Genomic DNA, 19,823 nt, shown 5'->3' on the forward strand with positions numbered 1-19,823 from the left:
ACCCAGGTTTTAGCTGACTGGAAAGCACATTTGTTGGTAGAATATTCCAAAAACACATTTTCTTGTGAGCTAATGTATGGAAACACCCAAGATGATCGATACAAAGTGGTGGATGGCATCATTTACTATAAGAATCAGATATCTTTAGTGCTAGAATTCAAATTGAAGCAGGAAATCTTGAAAGAAGTACACGACTCATCCTTGATAGGACACCGAAGCTTCCTCAAAATGTACATGTCTCAAGGAGAGGTTTTCATGGAAAGGATTTAAAGGAAACATATTGCAGTATGTAAGAGAGTGTGCGGTCTGCCAGCAAAAAAAATCCAAACATACTATACCTGTCAGGTTATTGCAACTTTTGCCAATTTCAGAACATAAGTGGAAAAGTATCTCGATGGATTTCATAACTGAACTTCCCAAGGTAAACGGAAAGGATTGTATCTTCATGGTGGTTGACAGATTGACAAAGTACACACATTTCTTCACCATCCCCTCAAATTTTCAGGCTGCACAAGTTGTCGATCTATTTTTTAGAGAAGTCTGTTGTCTGCACAGGTTACCCCAAAACATTGTTAGTGATCGGGATGGGCGATTCATTAGTATCTTTTGGACAGAACTATTTCGTTTGGCAGGGACAAAATTGTCACCAAGTACTAGTTACCACCCTCAGACAGATGGACAAACAGAGATTGTGGACAAGTGGCTCGAAGGTTACCTTCAGAACTACGTTTTGGCACAACAACGGGCGTCGGTCAAATGGATACACCTCGGGGAATATTGTTACAATACCACGTACCACATGTCTGTCGGGATGGCACCATTCAAAGCTCTATACGGGTACAAACCCCTCTCCTTCATCGACACAGTTCTAGAAGACAGTCATGCACCAAGAATGAGGGACTGGCTTCAAGAGGGATAGGACATCCTAAGATACCTGAAGGAAAACTTACAATGGGCACAGAATCAACAAAAGATGTATGCCAACAGACACTGAATAGAGTAGTTTCAAAGTAGGAGACTTGGTCTACCTCAGGCTCCCACCATATCGACAATCCCCATTGAAAGAAAAGGGAAAAAAAAACTGAAGCCATGTTTTTATGGCCCTTATCTTGTAGTGCACTGCATTGGTGAAGTCGCCTACGAGCTGGAACTTCTAGAGGGGAGTCATATTCATAATGTTTTTCACATTTCCTGCTTGAAGAAAGTCGTGGGACAGAATGTCAAGATAGCTACAAACCTTTCGCTACTCAATGAAGAAGGAAAGCTCATATTGGAACTAGTAGAGATTATTGACATACATGAGAAGACCCTGCGTAACCGAATGGTGAAGGAATATTTGCTATGCTAGAAACACTTGCCGCTGGACAACGCAACTTGGAAAAGCGAGCACATTCTACAACATTTGGCATTGCATTTGCTTCAGGACAAGCAAATTTTGGGATGGGAGGACTGTAATATCCCCATCATAAAATAGATTATTAATCAAACCTTTGTTAATAGACCGATTGATATAATATATCTCGGACCCACTTTTGTTTGTTTCCGTAATTTGTGTTGCCATTAGGTATCTTTGTACACCCTTGGAAAGTTTTCCCTGACAAATATTTAAGCATGGCTTGTAGATAGTCTTTAGGTATGTATTCTGATTATTTATTTTGCACTGTGAATTCCTGTTGGAGTTCTCTGTTGTTCTCCATTTCGAAAGTGAAAGATCTTCCCTACTTGGCTACTTCGATTTTCGGTGGGATTCAACCCTCAACTTATTTCGTCGCCTATAACACTTCGCTCGGATCTAGCAAATTGGAGCACTATCTTGTGGCAAATATTCATTGAAGGTTCTATATATAGATATATATATATATATATATATATGTTCAATCTCCATTCTTGTTGTCATTATCTAATGAATTCAAATCTGTAAATTTATGGTTGCACATCTAAGTATTCCCCTCCTCCCTCCGTACCCCATCCACTAGCTTCCTCCATCCTCTAGTACGGGCCCATCAATCTTCATTCAGTATTGCACTTCATTCCCACATCACACCGTACATCCTCCCAGCACAACCGACGGCTGGCATATTTGACCGTACGACCCTTTCCTACATCCATTGTACGGCCTTCTTACTATGCGACATTTTTCCCACCTCCATCATACAGCCTTCACACCATACGGCATTTGTCCCACCTCCACCGTACGGCCTTCATACCGTACAGCCCACCACCACCGTAAAACCTCACCTACACACTCATGCATTTCGTATGGCCTGCCTGTAACCCCACTACATACCATACAACCTTCAAGATTACCGTACGATCCCCCAGTTTGACCTATAGCTGCCACAACAACACTTTCGGATATTGTATGTCCTGTCTAAGTTTCCCTGTGCACATTGGGTAGAGTGGATTCAGGCATTCAACTATTATACACACAAACAACCCTGCATATACGATTCAGTTGGACATCGGAACATTACATTTCAAATCTTTAAGAAATGGAAATGCTTGGTTGAAAATGAGACTGGTAAGAGATTAAAACGTCTCAGATTTGATAATGGTACTGAGTATTGTAGTCATAAATTTGAAGATTATGCTCCACTAATGGTATTCATAGACAGAAAACTATTCCAAGGACTCCACAGGAAAATGGAGTGGTTGAACGCATGAATAGGGCAATACTGGAGCGTGTAAAGAGCATTATGTTGCATGCTGGCTTGCCCTTAAACATGTGGGCGGAGGTTGTCAATATTGTTGTATATTTGATTAATAGAAGTCCATCTAGCCCTTTGGGCTATGGTCTTCCAAAGGAAGCATGGACTGGTAAGAATGTAAGTTATTCTTTTCTCAAAACCTTTGGTTGTGAAGCATCTGCACAAATAGATTCTGAAAATAGAACCAAGTTGGAAGCTAAGTCAAAGAAATGTGTATTTGTTGGATATGGCATTGATGAATTTGGTTATAGGCTTTAGGATTTTGAAAATCGTATAATTGTAAGAAACAAGGATGTCATATTCAATGATAAAGTGTTGTACAAAGATTTGTTGCATCAACATGAGAAGAAAGAAGATGATTATGTAGTGTTCGATGATACTCCAAAAGATGATGTTCCAGCAATTCCTCATGATCTGTAACTACTGCAACAAAAAATACCACACACCGCAGTGAATGTTAGACAGTCAACAAGGCTAAGTAGACCTCCAAAAAGATTTTCTCCCTATTTGTACTCTATTTTATTAACTGATGTTGATGAGCCTGAGTGTTATGATGAAGCTATGCAAATGGATACAAAGATTCAGTGGGACTTTACAATGAAAGAAGAAATGGACTCTTTGTTGAAAAATAAGACATGAGATTTATGCAAGTTGCCTGTAGGTAAAAGGGCTTTACAATATAAATGGGTTTACAGGTTGAAAGAAGAGGATGGAGGTAAGAAAAAATTTAAAGCCAAGTTAGTTGTAAAAGGATTTGCACAGAAAAAGGGCATTGATTTTTATGAGATATTTTCTCCTGTTGTTAAAATCACTTCTATTCATACTGTTTTAAGTATTGTGGCTACTGAAGATTTGCATTCGGGGCAGCTTGATGTTAAAACAGTCTTTCTTCATGGTGATTTTGGTGAAGAGATATATATGACACAACCATAGGGATTTGAAATCCAAAGAAAGGAGAATATAGTGTGCACATTGAATAAAAGTTTATATGGCTTGAAGCAAGCACCGCATCAATGGTATCTAAAAGTTGACAATTTTATGCATGAGCATGGATATAGTAGGTGTCATTCAGATCACTGTGTTTATTTTAAGAGATTGGATGATGACAGTGTTGGAAATATAAGAGGAGTAACAGAGAGGGGAGGGGTGAATCAGTTGCCACAAAAATAAATCCCATATCCCTTATATATCAATACAAAACATAAATTTGCTGAAACTGATGTCGCTCGGTTAACACACAAGCACTCGGTTAAGACTAACAATATTTTGTAACTCGGCAAGCACTATAATATAAACTATTACTCGACAAATACTGAACATGCAGATCTTAAGATGTTAACTGTGATTAACCTTAAATAATTTAGTTGCATACACAAACGAAATAGCATGAACACAAGTGACACCAAGATTTAATGTGAAAACCCAATTTGGGAAAAAAACACTAATTGCAACTAGTTATTGTTTTTCACTATTTTGAAGTGAGTCCTGTTAGGAGTCAACCCTGTTAAAGATTACAAAACACATTGTTAGGTGTGACCCTGTTAAAGGATTTAATCATCCTGTTAGGAATGGCCTTGTTAGAGGTCTTTACACACTTCAATCTAGAAATGTCACCTTGTTAGAGGATTTGGCAAATAGTTGTTAGGCTAACTCTATTAAGAGATTTAGTTCACTGCTACAATGGTTAGAGAGTAACAATGAAATGACTTGATTGTTGATGCAACTGTATTGCTGATTTCAGATCTCAATTCTGGCTCAAATACTTGATCCTTCCTAATCAGATTAATCTTTGCCACCCAACAAGGATGGTCTACTCATCCTTCCAATTTGCTTCCTCTAAGCATCTTCTTATCTTCCACACATTCTCACTTTTAATTCAATCCTCAACTTGACCTTATATCATATACATTGTCAAGTCAGCTTGACTACAGCTTACAACAATAATTCTTCATCTCTTCTGTTGGCTAGAATCAACAAACAAATCCATAGAACTCAATATATCAAAACAAGAAAATCCTTTGTTAGCCGACCCTGCTCGGTAGACACTAACACTAAAATGATTTTCCTATGTTAACCAAGAGAACTCGATTAACACTGCAACTTCGTAAACTTCCTTTGGTAACTAAGTGAGCTTGGTTAACACTGATTTCATCCAACTTTTCCATTGTTAACTCAGTGAACTTAGTTAACACTCAACTTTTGCAAATTTCTCTTTGACGTCTGAGTGAACTTGGTAGACATTGTCTTCTGAACTTGGCAAACACTGAAATGCTCGGTAGACACAAGAAACTGTCTTCATCACCGGAGTGAGCTCGGCATACACTGACTAGTAAAGATATGACATTTTGTGTAACATGAAAGACAACATATAATTGATCAATTGTTTTCACTAGACAACTACATTATTTTATGTTTATATGTTGATGATATGCTTGTAGCTGGGTTTAACATGGATCACATTAAGGGGTTAAAGGAACAGTTAGCACATTCATTTGCTATGAAGGATTTGGAGGCAGCAAAACAAATCTTTGGTATGAAGATTTAGAGAGATAGGAAAAAAAAATTGATATTATCTTAGACAGATTGTATTGCAAAGGTGTTGCAACATTTCTCTATGGAGAATGCTAAAGTTGCCAACACACCTTTACTTGGACATTTGAAATTGAATAAGGAGATGTGTCCAAAGACACAAGAAGAGGAGGTTAAGATGTGCAATGTATGTTATGCTTCAGCTGTAGGAAGCTTGATGTATGCTATGGTATGTACTAGGCTAGCTATTGCACATGCAATGGGAGTTGTTAGTAGGTATATGAGTCATCCAGAGCTTGAGCATTGGAGTGCAATTAAATGGATTCTCATATTTTTTTGGAGGAACATCCAGTAAGTGTTTACATTTTGGAGGATCTACTACTAATTTAAAGAGCTATGTTGACTCAAATTTGGCATGGGATATTGATACCAGGCGAAGTACTACAGGTTATGTGTTTAATGTTGGTGGGACAGCAATGAGCTGGGTTTCTCGGTTGCAGAAGGTCAATGTTTTATCCACTACAAAGATAGAGTATGTTGTTGCTACTGAGGCAGCCAAAGAGATGATATGGCTTCAATTCTTCATGGAAGAATTGGGACACCCACAACGGGATAATTATTTGTTTACAGATAGTCAGAGTGTCATTCATCTTGCGAAGAATTCTGCTCTACATTCAAAGACAAAACACATACAGTTACAATACCATTTCATTCGGTCAATTTTTTATGATGAACAATTAAAGCTGGAGAAGATACATACAGATGATAATCCAATAGATATGTTTACCAAGGCAGTAACAAGGGAGAAGATGAACTCTTCAGCTTCGATTGGTCTTCTAGACTAAAGAGAATAAAAGAATATTAGCATCCAGGGTGGTTTGATATTCCAATGGGAGCTACAGGTTTAGCAGTGTTATGATCAGTCTCCAAGTGGGCGATTGTTGTCATGTGGAGCCTAATCAGGATCGGAGATTTATTCAGCGTGGTTTCCCCTACATTATTTCTACGGGAGTTTGGCGGTAGCACCCCTAAGACGGGGTCAAGAGGCAGCACCTAAGGTGCACTCCCTATTGCAGTATAGGGTGGGGTTGAGGAGCAACGCCCCCACAGGTGTTTTTGGGGGCTGTGCCCCCAAAGCCAAAAATGACCTTATATTGTAAAAGGCGTCGGCTACTATTTTCCTATTAGACGACTTATTCTAGCCCTAATTTTGTAAGTGGCAAAAGCTCGTATAAAATGGCTTAGGAATAGGGATTTCATAATGTATGGTGATATTGTAGCTTTTTGTGGCGGTATTGAGGTGTAAGGGATTGTGGATTTTAATCAATAGATAATAATAATACTGGACTTACTATTGGTGGACGTAGCCCAGGGACTCGATGAACCACATTAAATCTGTCTGTCTTGTGTTCTCTTCTGTGTGATCTATTATTTTCTGATATTGGTTATATTTGCATGTAACTTCTATTTTTGTTTGACGTTAATCATAACAAGATCTAGGCCTAAGAGAAGGCTTCAAACAGATTTACTACACCTGCAAAACACTTTTTTGTGAGTATGTGGGCATGGATGTAAGTGTCCAACTGCTAAGTATCTTCTTTGAACACTATTGCTTCTTGTAACCACCTATTACAAAATAACGCCTAAAGAATATTCCTGCTTCTATGAACATTTTTAATCATGTAGGCAATGAAGTTATTATTTCAATACTCCAGCAATATTGTTCTCGATTTTTAATCTATTATAGTGGCCTTAGGAAGAGTAATGTACCTACAAAGCTTTCATGTAGCTATTTAGTATTTATCCATAAAGGAAACACATGGCTCAAGGAAGACGATTCCCTCATGACAAACTTTAGTAATATTAATTTGAATCTTTCAATCGTCTGTGTATTATGTTTTGCCATTATAGCCATTATATTTGAGGCTAAATCATATAACTTAAATGTTCACTGTGCAAATATATACCCAAACTTGGGAATAGAACTAAGGTCCTCGACTTCTTTCTCATTTGTATTGGCAATATACCTGCCTTTCATTAATGCCCACAATAATCATGCCAGCATAAACCTTTATAATAAAGTTGGCTTAATAATACTTTGCTAGATAAATATAATAGTATATAGCTCTGCAGAAATATATTTTCCTTCAAAGGTTAAAAGCCCAAAATATATTGGTCCACATTTTAACATTATCAAATCTTCCGAATTTGGACTCCTAGTAAAAACAAAGATCTGTAGATTTAACAATGTTAGCTAATCCTTGTGAAATCACAAGCCAACTAATAATAAGTACATCCATTCCTAGTATATCCGAAGCTTATTCCTGGTGGTATTTTCAAGCTCTCATAGTCTCCAGCCAACTATAGAGTACAAAAAACCACTGTTAAATGTTATGCATGAAAATTGTTAACTTCAAAAAGAATTTGGTGATAGTCAACATAACAGACCCAGATATCTCATGCCATTGATATATTAAATTACATTTATTTTACCCGGCAATGCTCAGAAAATAACAATCCATCTTCTTTTCTTTTGGCAAACAATCCTCAAACCTAAATTGTCCATCACTAATAAAAACTTCACAGGCTGGCAGGAAAACCAGCTCTGATACCAATATCATATCCCTATAGGATATTCTGCCCAGATTTTAAAACAAAAATTCAAACAAATATTTTTGTATGTAGTTGATTTTCAATTTACTCAGCAAAATTACAAATACTCAACTGAAAAATAGATTCTGAAATAATATTGCATTTAAATCTTCAGCAGAACAATTACAAAATCCAATCGTAAACACATAACTTACAGTCAAATTGGATTATTAGAAATAAGGATTTTAAGTTTAAATGAGACGCCTATATGACATCTCCAACGGACAATCGGTTTCCATCCACTGCCTCCAAACTCAAGGGTTTTTCAAACCAACTTAAAGCTGAAGTTTCCAAATTATCCAAAAGAACAATATCAAAACATATAGCCAAGCATATCCAAATGAGCTTCTCTTTTTTCTTTTAAAGAGCAGCCATGTGACCCTTTGTTTTCAAACTTTTGTTTTTTCAATTTTTTTCCTTTTTCTCCCTTTTCAAACCTCTTTTTAATATTAAAATGACTTTTATCAATTTTCATTAAGCTCCAATAAAGTCATCTTTAGTTATTTCTAAAGTTAGCATTTAATTTTCTAATGTCCCCAGAAAGGGACATTACAATTACTGTGAAAGGCATTTCATGCACTTAAAGCTATCACGACGAATTACACAAATAGAAGAATGCAAAAGGAAATCTTGGCCCAAGCCACATGTGATTAGGATCCTTAAGGGAGTAGTAGAGATTGTTCACAACTACGAATGAACACAAACTAACAAGGTCTAAAGAGAGTGAACCAATTGATGAAAAGATCAATAATTTCAGATAATACTTGCATTATTCATGTCGTAAGGGAGTGTATCACAATTGAAGACCCAGTGTGCACAAAATTGAGGAGGATGCATGAGGTCAAGAAACAAGAAAACAGCTAAGAGAGACTATGACAACCCTCACACTTCTTGTATGACAATTAACAATTGGTCATTATGTTACATCCATGTTGACATGTGGGCTGAAGTAAACATGCCCTCATAAAAACTTTTGAAAAGATAGCAAGTCTATCATTACAACTCACTCCCCTTGTCTAATTCATAGAAAGCAAGATCTGCATGAACCCCACATGATTTGCACAAGATAGAGGTGGACATGCAAAGTGAAGTTTTCTCCACATGCAAAGGTCAGAGAGCCCATGGAAACAACCCAGTACCTAGTCTTTCTTGAAAGGACCTAATGTTTTAAGAATGATGCGGTAGTACACTTAGGAATCATTAAGCAACCTCTGAGAACAAGAAATAATGGCCATCATCAAAATCCCTTATTTTAAACTCGTAAGCGTGGAAGAATATTTGAATCACATCTGCAATATCATGACCCAAGGGAAGGAGTACTTGTATCCATTGAATGGAAAGGAGGTAAAGGTACAAAGATGCTTTTTAAACTAACCTAAGGGGGGAAATTAACAAAAAATATATGATTACAATAAATTACAAGGAAGAATCAACAAAATAAAGCCATTCACCATAACAAAATGATGTATCCTACAAAACCCTTCTAAAAAATTCAACCTCCAAACTTCAAAACAATTTATTATTCAGTAGCAATATAAGTGTTAACTACCAAAATTTGCACCCTTTACTGAACTGAAAAAATTCAATAATTTTGGTATAACATGGGAATCACTTCGATTTGGGACATGCAATTGAAGCGAGACCTCCAAATTCTAGGCCGGTTCCTATATAATGCTTCACTTAAAACTTGTAAACTTTCTGAGGGAAAGGGATAGAAAGATAACAAAAAATGAAACTAAACCTATGGTAATGCACCTAAAGATCAAAATGATGATATTCAAATAAACTTTAACACTTGAAACCCAATAAGATCAGTAATAGTGTCACACAACTTGGCTTTGTGATGCATGCACATCAGTATTTTGCAGAAAAATTTAAATACATACTTGCCCAGTAAGGCAAAAGATAATTTTCACAATAATGAACCTATGACATTCATGTAACATAATCTACAACTTGCACATTACACTTTTACAGAATAGGTATAATAGTGAGACAAAAAACTGAAGGAAAAGAAGAATTTCACTAACAGTTTGATCCAATCACATTAATACACAACTCCATAATAAGCAAGAAGGTGATAAAACTTATCAAAAACGGTCTCCAAGGTGGTCTCTACATATATCATCCTGAATGAATTACAAAAGAAATGTAGAAAAATAGCCAAAGGATAGAGGAAAATCACAAAGAGCCCAATTCTACATAACTAAGAACTTCTTTACAAATGAGCTACAAACTTCTTAAGTACAAACTCGAACTCCACCTTTCGTGGTCGAATCAAACCAAAAAGGCCAAAAAATAGGAGTCAAAACTCACTAAAAAAAATCCCTCCACTTGGAAAAAAGGTCACTCCACCCAATAAAGAACTCAACAACTCATCAAAACTATCCTTAAAACACTCCAACTGCTCTTGAATGGCTTTTGAAATCTGGGAGGAAGTCAAATCCGACCTTCCTAGAATGACTCCACAACTCTTAGATCCCCTCCATTTGTTTTCAACAAATCCAACTTCTCCTTCAAACTAGGTCTCCTCATCAATGCAAATCCATTCCCCTGCCTTTATGAGCCGCCTCAAACTTGGCGATAACACCCTTGCTCAACTCTTATATTTGCATTTAAATTTATTATGGATTAATTGATTTACAATGACATCAATCAATCACTAATAATTACAATACTAAAATGCAAACATAAGAAATACTTAATAATATTATAACATATTAACTAACATATTTTTAAGCAACATATTATCATATCATAAAGTATATCATCTATTTTAAAAAAATCTTTTATTATTAATATAATAATACACTACTTTGTTGCCCCCACTTTTGTTCTCCACATGTTAGAACAATTGAACCTTAGATGTCGAGTTAAAAGTGGTATTCTTCTAATTATCTTATGATGAGTCTAGGTCTAGTTTTCCTTATGCTAGGAAGTCTTTATCGGGTTTCCCTCATCCGCCTTCTCCTCTGGTGAACCGGGTGGGTTATCCTAAATTCATGTCTCTTAATGGGTAATTTAAGTACCTAACCTGATAAAGATCATATTTTACTCACTCACAACGTAATGCATGTCTTCGAAGATGAAATTCAAATTCCTAGTCTTCATATTGCAACTCCTACAGGAATTTCTAATTTGCCTTCTCATCGGCGAATTTTCGCCCATGAAGATAGATTTTCCGATCAAGTACAGAGGAGATAGCAAAAGCTTTTAGATATTCTCAATCTGCTTAATAATTGTGAAGAACCTGGCCCAAGGTGGTTTGACTCTCTTTGAAATCCAATCAATAGCTTATATTTAATCTACGTGTCTATGTTATAAAGTTGACAATTCAAATGGCTCAAAGATTAAGTCCAGATCATCAGATGAAGACCAAATCGACAAATGGTATTCTAAGATGGAATTATAAGTGTCCTTAGAGATGCATCTTCCCAACCATTAGATCAAAAGAAGATCCACGCTTGTCGTTATGTCACTTTCCAAAGTTGCACGAGGAATAATCATTGCAATATAACGATAGAACAACACGTGTCCCGATGGGCCAATCACACTCTATAGTCATCAGATATTCCAGTCAATGAAATAGTGCTACCTGTTTGCCAAGATGTACATAGCTGGAAGATGGACCCACACTGCAAATTAAACAAGAGAGTTAAGATCCTTAATCACAGCTATTAGATCTTAAAGATCAACGCTTATCGCATGTTTGCATAGAGTTAATGCCAACCCGAAGTTAACAGAGCGAAGATGTGAAAGCCATTGATCGCATTGTTGCAATACATTAAAGTTGACCTAAGGTTAATGTCGCGACAAAGTGAAAACATGTATTCGCATCTTCGCAAGGAGTTAAAAGTAAACAATGGTTAAGACAATGAAACAGCGAAAGCCTATCATCGCAGCATCGCATGGAGTTAAGACTAACCTTGGATCAAAGCTGCGAAGGTGCGGGAAGACAACAGCAGTTAAGCCAAACAATCATCGCATGGTCGCAGGTGGTTAGAAGTAACCCAGGGTTAGTGTCACGACACATCGAAAAGCTTGTGTTTGCAGATTCACAAGTTAAAAGATGAGTTAAGATTCTAGGTTGCGAGCTTGTGAACAAGGAAACAATTAACTCTAAACGGTTATTGCATCATTGCAGGTAATCATACAGTCAAAGGTTTTCAGGTTGCAAAACAGCGAAAGCTAAGGTTGCACGATCGTGATTCAGTCCTCGTCTAAAGAAATTCAGGTTGCGATGATGTGAAAAATGAAAGGACAATTAAAGATCAAAGATCACATCATCACATGTGGTTAAACCTGACTTCAAGTCAAGGTAGCGAAACTACAAAATAGAGAAAGGGTTAAGGTTAAAGCCTATCCTTGCTTCATCGCATGGTATCAATGGCAGTTAAATCCTATAGTTGCAAAGATGCGAGATGAAGTAGCAGTCAATTAGAACAGTTAGCACAACATCACACGGTTGAAACAAGTTATGCATCTGACAGTTACAAAGTAGCGATAAGGTCAAAATGAAGGTATTTGCACTATCACAAGTTCAAACGATGAATTAAAGTTTCAAGCTACGGCAGTGCGAAGGAAGGAAACAGTTAAGTTCGAATGGATATCGCAAGGTCATAGGTTAAGAACACTGATGACATTTTAATGTTGCAAAGTGGGGAATAAAAAGGAATCGCGGCATTGCAAGTTAAAAGGCATTCGAGACATTTCAAGTCGTGAAGCTTCAAACAGTAACCCAGGGCATTCAAATATTGAGCAGTCACATGTTTGCAAGTGATTAAAGGGAATTTGGAGTTAAGGCTGCGAAAGAGCAACAATATGTATTCATGTGTTCACAGGTGGTCAAATGCAACCTTGAGTCAACACAATGAAGTGGCGAGAGCCAATCATCGCATCATCTCATTGGGTAAAGATATCGTATGAATGATAGTTGCAAAGAAGTGACACGGGAAAAATAAAGAGGACTATTATGTTTTAATCATGATCATTGATTCAAGATCAATGCTAAGAATTCAAACTAGCAGTAGCCGTTGAGATTTGAAATACAAGTTTTGGTGCCAAGGTGACTGTTACGATCAGACAGGAATATGAACTATTCCGAGGGTTTCTAATCATTTTTGTGTTTCTTTCTCTGATGTATTGATTTGTAACTGATGACTTTTTCTCTGCCAAACTGAGGGATGACAGAAAGCTATAAATGTAACTTTCATAGTTAATGCAATGGTTGGCAAATTTTGGTGTGAAATATTCTTTTGGTGCAAAGACAAGAATAGAAGTGTTTGATACCATTGATTTATTGTTCCATGCATATGTTAGTCTATGTATTTCTTTCGAGTTAGATTAGAAATCTTAAGACAAACAGAGTTTTGTTTCTCTTTTCAATTTAACGAACTGACAAGTAATCAGTCTAATACTATAGTTAGAAGGGATACTTTTGTCGTGATGTGCAAATTATAGTCTTGCATCTTAGCTTCATATCATTTCATCCTGCATTTTATTCATATTATAAGTTTTCGGAATTGCATTATCAATTACGTAGATTCATAAGATGTGTGAATTTCTAAAATTGATCTCATCCCAAGACCAATCAATTGCCTAAGTTAGTTCTACCTAGACCTAACTTGGTTTACCTCTTCTATTCTCTGGTCAAGAACATACCATAGTGGAGTTAGGAATAAACAAATTCTTTGAAAATCATAGGCAAGGGAGGTGTACCTATAATTCAGAGGGAAATTAGTTATAAAAGAACATTTTCCCAACTGTTGTATTCAATTGTTCTTTATACATTTAAGCGCTTTGAGAGTTCTTATAAGAAAGAACAATCTATTTACCAACATACTTAAAATATTCCAAGTAATGTATAATTATATAAATAATAAAAGAAATGTGATAAAGGCATGAAAGCCTTTCTATACTCAACGTGGGTAGACATTAGGCTGCGGATTCCAAATAGAATACAGAAGAAATGAGGAAAACATAAAAAAGCCCTAAGAACATCTTTCTTCCTCATTTGAAACATATGGAGTTTGAGGAAAATGTTGAGATAGGGTTTCAAACATGTCGTTTATATGCTTTGGTGCAAATATGGAACTTAAATTTGGACTTTTCCACCATGAAAATCGACTCTCCGACTGCTGTCGTTACAGATGTTGTTAACTTGAAGTTTTTAGCTCGAATTTTGGCACAAAACTAAGTCTTTGAACTATTGACACTTTCAGTGGTTGTTTGAACCTGTTCATGAGCCCGTCTTCTGGGCATTTCTACTACCACTTTGGAGCCCATTTTTGCAGCAATTACATGGTCTATCGGCTGGAGTAAGACATGGCTAATTGTGGGCATTTTTACCACCACTTTGACTGGTCTTCTCGTTGCAACTGTAAGTGAAATCGTTTTGACACATTTGGGGTTCTATTTTCCGTTATCTCTTGCTGAAAATCACTCATTATTTTTCATAAATGACAAACTTAATTCGCTGTATTGAAGACATCTATTAATGGATGAGATTAAGACCACCTTATTTATGACGTTTTCCTTGTCTTCATTTTCATAGCTGACTCAAAATAGCCACTGCATTTACTGATTATGGGTGTCTATGAGTCACTGCCAATTTTTTGTAGAGTCTCCAGTTCGAATCCTTGTTATAATCTTTTGTATCTGGGCATCTGTCATTTTGATGGCCTTCTCACAGTTCAAACACCATTTCAATTTGCTGATGACTATTGTAGGTCTTTGTTGTTAAAAAATAATAATGAATTGGGTTTCTCTAGATGATGCCATTCAATTTCTTTTTCTTTAGTGACGATTTCTACCCTTCCTTGCTCTGACGCACACTAAGTTTCCATTTCCTTTCATTAATATTGACGGCAGAAGAAGACGCCTATCAAACATGTGGCTTTCTCTCTTTCCAATAATTAGTCAATTTTAATCCCAACCACTAAAATTCATGCTTATTTGGAGTATCCTGTAACTTCATCTGCTATAGAATTAGTATAAACTTCACCAAGGGCTAATTTAGTATTGTCTTTCACAAACAATTGTTGCATCGAATCACCATTTGCTTCTTTCATTCGGTTTCGAATTATTCCATTCTTTCTTTCACTGTGTTGATTCCTCTTGATATGCTGATCTCTGTTATTTGTGAGCATCTTCTAATGTGGTGTCCTATACTTCCTTTGAGTGTCCATCATGTTCCATTTTACCTTTGTTAACATTCAGAATTGCATCTTCTATCCGTAGACACAACTCTGCCACAAACTACAAAACTCTATGATTCTGTTATCTTCTTTGAATTTTTCCTTTTCTGATTTCAATTCATGTCATTGGTTTTCTTTGTTTATATTGCTCATCTTGTAGCTTGATTTTACAATCTTTCTTTCGTGTTACTTGTCACAGTCACAGTTCCTTTCCCCTTTCATGACATTTGATAGAAATGAAAGAATAAAAGCAATAATCACATATGGTGACACAAATGCAGATAACTTTTACAGAGAGGGTATCTGCACTTGTTTCCCCCTATATGATTGATGCTTAAGTGGCACGAGTGTAAATACCTCAGTATTATATGATAGTATGAAATATAAGGTTTCAGATGTGAATCTCCCCCTTTGTCACTTTATGTTGTGCCTTTTGATCAGCTTCCATGATCCTATCTCTTATAGGCACGTCAGGCTCAATAACCCTCGTGGGAGCCTACAGTTATATCCGCATACCTATTAGAGATAAGATTTTGCACAGTCAACAAACATGTTAGCAATAAGATATTTGATGTGATCATGATTGTCTCATTATATTGGTACATGTCTATGTTTTATGCAAGTGCATGATATGACAACAACATAGAATGTTAAAGCATGAGGTAAGGTGCTTCCATCATTGCTTAGATCCATTGGCCCTAACACATCTTCTATACGTATGCAGGAATCAGAGACTTGGAGGAGATGCATTTTGAGGCAGCGGATAACCGTGGTTGGAGATATTCAGTACGACCAGTCATTACAGGCAATGATTGGTGCCCTATGACCCTCTCTCATTCTATGTTATTTTCTTTCATGTTATCTACTTGCATAGAATAGAAATAGATATCAACATTAGGGGCTACTCTCACAGCCAATTGTGTGAGAGGCATTTCATTTCATTTTGCCAGTTGTAATTATCAGTTGTATCTTTCATTTAATGAATACAAAGGACATTTCCGGTTTTATAGTTTTTCTCAGAATAAAACATGATTTGTAGTATAGGATAAAAGAAAATATATAAGAAATGTGTACCTTGTATTTGTTACACTCATATTTTCTATTCTTGTGGATCTTGGTGTAGTCAAGTTGAAGTTGAACTGTCTCCGCATGGTTCAACTTCAAGTTCAAGTCAGATTGGTTGGGAGTGTTTGAAATCTAAAACCTTTTTCAAGGTCCCCGATGGTTAAACTATCCTTTTGTCAAGTCGAAGTTGAAGTTGAAATTGAAAGTTTCCACTTCAACTTCTCATTTTCTGCCAAGGTTTCATCTTGTTTCCTTTACAGGGACTATATAAATATTTAGGCACGAAGTTCTAGAAGGCTTTACACTATGTCAGACCCGAATATTTGAAGCATAATAACGGTGACAGTTAGGAGGCACATGTTAAAACATGGGTTACTATTAGAAAGAAAGCAATGATCAGACGTCACTTAAAGTGTGAGATCGTGTGCCAATTTGACGGAAGTAATTAACTGAAAAGACTAAAATGTCTTGTCAAATAAATCTTTGCACAGGCATATTAATGATTTTGCATTGCCATATCTATTCATGATCTTTCTCAAGGCTTGCACCTTAAGTACTCATTTTTCCTGCTTATTTTCTGAACTTGCTATTCTGGAGCCTGCAGCGCCAAGCTTGTAAGGACTAAGCAGGGAGTAATTTAGCATTGCAAACTGGTGAATACAAAGCAACTTTCCTTGTCCATTTCCATTCTTGGCTTCTTTTTAAGAATTTCAAGCAGTTGTTTTAGTGGGTCTTTCTTATTTTCAAAGTAAACATGACCCTGTTTTGGCCTAAGCTCCCTAAGCCTAAAAAAAGCCTATTTGTTGAGCTACCTACCGGAAATTCGAGAAACATTCCTAGTAAATGTAAACCTAACTGCGCTAATAGAAAGAACCAGAAATGCCCAAAGCGGAAACATAGCTCAGAAGCTAGCCAATAGTGGATTGTTAGAAGCTGCGGCTTTTTCGCCCACTATGGAATGCCCTAAAGTGATAATAGAATGTGGGAATCATTATGATCCTTAGAGTAGGTGCATAAAGAAAGTTTGGGGAGAAGTCTTAGCAAGAATTGACAGAATAACGGTCAGGTCATCCCTAAAAATTCCCTACAAAGAGCCTTACGAGCCTTGGACCTTTGAGGAAGCACAACATCTGTATGGAAAGGATAAGAAAGATTATGACTCTATAAAGGCACAAAGTTGGCTCTTAAAACCAGCGTCAAGAGGATCAAGGTTGCCAAAGCCACTAACTATTTAGCATTTTATCAAAGAAATTGTTGATATAATATTCCCCTTAAATAAGGTGAAAGGGAATGAGCATGCTTTCAACTGGCAAAAACTGGATGTACCTATTCAATTAGAAGATTGTTGGAGGAGAGAAATTTATTGATTGGGTGGACTTAATAGTCAAGGGATTGCATAAAGGGCTACTAGGTCTAACTAATTTCATTCCCTTTTTCATGTCATCCTTTCTTATTTACATTCTAGCTATTTCAAAAGAGTGGGAAGGACTTCCTCATGAACCCTGGACAGAGGATATGACGATATATCAATACTATAAACACTTGCAGGCTAGAAAACCCTTTGAAGAGTTCAGAAGAATCAATGACGTGTTCTTAGGAAGGCTGGTGTTTGAACTCCGAGGAAAAGAAAATTGCAGACTTTCAGAGGAATCCATTCAAGCAATACAAACCTATGGTTGCTACTACATTCAATTTCCCAGGTTTACCTATCTTAGAGTTGGCACTTTTGATGGCGAACCCTTCAAGCTACCTCATTATTGTTTACAAAATGTTGTTTTACTGGAGATTTGCAAGCAGCTGATCATTGTTGAAAATTTGTCAAAAAGCACTAAGAAAACCTCTACGATTCTTTTTCCTATAGAATTGGGTTATTACAGATGCCCAAATCTCAAGCATGCTCTGATGGTAAAGGCAAAGATGTCTAACCTTTGTCTCAAACCTTATGTTCCTAGGAAAAGTTTTGACTATGCAGGATTTGATAAAGGAAATCTCAAAGTTGCCTCCTCTTTCAGACATATTCCTCATTTAGAAGATTATTGGGCCAACTGCACTGATGAATTGGAGGTTAGAAAAAGGGTACGGTCAAGAATGACCTTAGATTAGGTAAAAACCTTCAAAATTAACATGTACATCGTTGGGGTGAAAGATGATGAAAAAGAAGAGGTAATTGACCCCTGGTATATTAAACAAATTGAATGCTTTCCCATTCCTGAATTAGACTGGAGCAAAAGGGAAGAAGATGATCTACATTCCCGAATGGTAGATGTACTCAAAAGAACATAGGAATGGCTTAAAAGGAAGAAAAGTCAAGGAACTGTTGTCAAATTATCAAAGGAGCGTTCCAAAACTAGAGAAAAGAAATCCCCTCGAAAGCTAATTGTTTCCTCTGACTGTGGTGTAAATGATTCTATTGCAGGTGAACAGGAAGTTGAAGTTGAAGTCATCATTTCCAAAGTTCAAGTTCAAGTTCAACCTAAGGTGGAAGTCATTAGAAGAGCTACTCGTTCGAGTACCAAAAACAAAAAAGAAAGACATAGCCCTAAAGGAGGAAAGGCCCTGATTGAATTGGACTCCCCCAAAGCCGAACCTAAAACAAAGCAAGTTCATGTTGACAGTATTTCAAGTATGGCAGAAAGTCAGCAAAAATCAATTGGAGATGGGAGTGTACCCATGGATGTCCTTGCCCTAACCAATACTTCCACTACGCCTGAGAAGAGCACCCATAGCACCAAAGTGGGTGGAAACCTTAGTTGTAAAGAAACGAAGCATGGTACCATTATTCCTGCCCATCGATGACCTAGTGAGCAAATGCCTAGGCAAATCTTCTAGAGCTAAAAAGGTGAAAACTGAATCCAAGATCGATTTTGATAAGGACACAGAGCATTGGTTGGCCGAGATCACCAAACCACCTCGAGACAAACTTGAGGAAGACATAATTCCTCAAGACTATCAAGTGTCAAAGATAGACTTGGAAAAATGCAGCAGGGCAACTGATATGAAGATATTCGAGGTCTCCAACAAGAAAATTGCAAATCGAGTACAGAAGGATGCCAAAGACAAACAAGATATGAAGGAAACAATGAAGAATATGGCCCAATACATTAATGCTATCCTACATCCAGAGCCGAAGCCACTTAATGAAATGTTTCCTATTGTTGATGTTAAATCACTGGTCAACCAATTGTTTTTAGACAATCTGCAGAGGAGCAAGGCAATTACCATAACATTTGAGGAATGGATTTAGTTTGTCCAAGAGGAAATAGTGAAGCAGATAAATCTTTTGAATGAAGCTCAAAAGGAAACTGCCAATATGATCAAAAAGATCGAATCAAATATTGATGTTCATGAAAAAGAAAAGGCTAATTGGGTCAGAGAGGTTTCATGGATGAATGAAGTGCAGGAATGCAGTTTGCAAAGGTTCCTTGCAAAACGACTAGTGAGGAGTTCAGATGACAAAACCCTCTACGTGATCAGGAATTGCATCAAATGTAGAAATGAAGCTATCACGCAAGGAATGTCAGAAATCAAGGATCCACTCAGTGGGCTTGACAAAATTGATAACATCATCCAAGGTGATTTGAAATGGTTTCATAAACAGTGGGCTAAAGAAACCAAAGATCCAGTTACTCCCACTGAAGAGATTGTCAAAGACATGCAAAAGAAGTTCCTAGAG

General features: G+C 36.8%; 1 protein-coding gene across 1 annotated transcript in view; it reads right to left on the minus strand.

The window, feature by feature from the left end:
- LOC149527823 (putative sphingolipid transporter spinster homolog 2) overlaps nt 1-19,823 on the minus strand; it is a 292,780-nt gene that overhangs the window by 61,913 nt on the left and 211,044 nt on the right. The window lies entirely within an intron of this gene.

Source organism: Cupressus sempervirens, unplaced genomic scaffold, assembly GCF_028749045.1.
Source record: "Cupressus sempervirens isolate cs-2001-9-10 unplaced genomic scaffold, ASM2874904v1 CseChr00s100002_03, whole genome shotgun sequence".
Lineage (NCBI taxonomy): Eukaryota > Viridiplantae > Streptophyta > Pinopsida > Cupressales > Cupressaceae > Cupressus > Cupressus sempervirens.